At 36.0% G+C, this 1,506-nt stretch overlaps 1 protein-coding gene across 1 annotated transcript in view; it reads left to right on the top strand.

The window, feature by feature from the left end:
* The window catches only part of LOC104996010 (quinone oxidoreductase-like protein 2), a 37,986-nt gene that overhangs the window by 5,779 nt on the left and 30,701 nt on the right, over nt 1-1,506 (top strand). The gene's annotated exons all lie outside the window — the stretch shown is intronic.

The following is a 1,506-nucleotide window of genomic DNA, read 5'->3' as shown; positions in this document are numbered from 1 at the left end:
AATCACCCAAGTCCAAGAAACCCAGAGAATCCCAAACAGGATAAACCCAAGGCGAAACACTCCAAGACACATATTACTCAAATTAACAAAGATCAAACACAAAGAACAAATATTAAAAGCAGCAAGGGAAAAACAACAAATAACACACAAGGGAATTCCCATAAGGATAACAGCTGATCTTTCAATAGAAACTCTTCAAGCCAGGAGGGAATGGCAAGACATACTTAAAATGATGAAAGAAAATAACCTACAGCCCAGATTATTGTACCCAGCAAGGATTTCATTCAAGTATGAAGGAGAAATCAAAAGCTTCTCAGACAAGCAAAAGCTGAGAGAATTCTGCACCACCAAACCAGCTCTACAACAAATACTAAAGGATATTCTCTAGACAGGAAACACAAAAATGGTGTATAAATTCGAACCCCAAACAATAAAGTAAATGGCAACGGGATCATACTTATCAGTAATTATCTTAAACGTAAATGGGTTGAATGCCCCAACCAAAAGACAAAGACTGGCTGAATGGATACAAAAACAAGACCCCTACATATGTTGTCTACAGGAGACCCACCTCAAAACAGGGGACACATACAGACTGAAAGTGAAGGGCTGGAAAAAGATTTTCCATGCAAATAGGGACCAAAAGAAAGCAGGAGTAGCAATACTCATATCAGATAAAATAGACTTTAAAACAAAGGCTGTGAAAAGAGACAAAGAAGGTCACTACATAATGATCAAAGGATCAATCCAAGAAGAAGATATAACAATTATAAATATATATGCACCCAACACGGAAGCACCGCAGTATGTAAGACAAATGCTAACAAGTATGAAAGGAGAAATTAACAATAACACAATAATAGTGGGAGACTTTAATACCCCACTCACACCTATGGATAGATCAACTAAACAGAAAATTAATAAGGAAACACAAACTTTAAACGATACAATAGACCAGTTAGACCTAATTGATATCTATAGGACATTTCATCCCAAAACAATGAATTTCACCTTTTTCTCAAGCGCACATGGAACCTTCTCCAGGATAGATCACATCCTGGGCCATAAAGCTAGTCTTGGTAAATTCAAAAAAATAGAAATCATTCCAAGCATCTTTTCTGACCACAATGCAGTAAGATTAGATCTCAATTACAGGAGAAAAACTATTAAAAATTCCAACATATGGAGGCTGAACAACACGCTGCTGAATAACCAACAAATCACAGAAGAAATCAAAAAAGAAATCAAAATTTGCATAGAAACGAATGAAAATGAAAACACAACAACCCAAAACCTGTGGGACACAGTAAAAGCAGTCCTAAGGGGAAAGTTCATAGCAATACAGGCACACCTCAAGAAACAAGAAAAAAGTCAAATAAATAACCTAACTCTACACCTAAAACAACTAGAAAAGGAAGAAATGAAGAACCCCAGGGTTAGTAGAAGGAAAGAAATCTTAAAAATTAGAGCAGAAATAAATGCAAAAGAAACAAAAGAGACCATAGC

Source organism: Bison bison, unplaced genomic scaffold (assembly GCF_000754665.1).
Source record: "Bison bison bison isolate TAMUID 2011002044 unplaced genomic scaffold, Bison_UMD1.0 scf7180017864289, whole genome shotgun sequence".
In the NCBI taxonomy this organism is placed as follows: Eukaryota; Metazoa; Chordata; class Mammalia; order Artiodactyla; family Bovidae; genus Bison; species Bison bison.
This window is presented reverse-complemented; position numbering and strand designations above follow the sequence as displayed.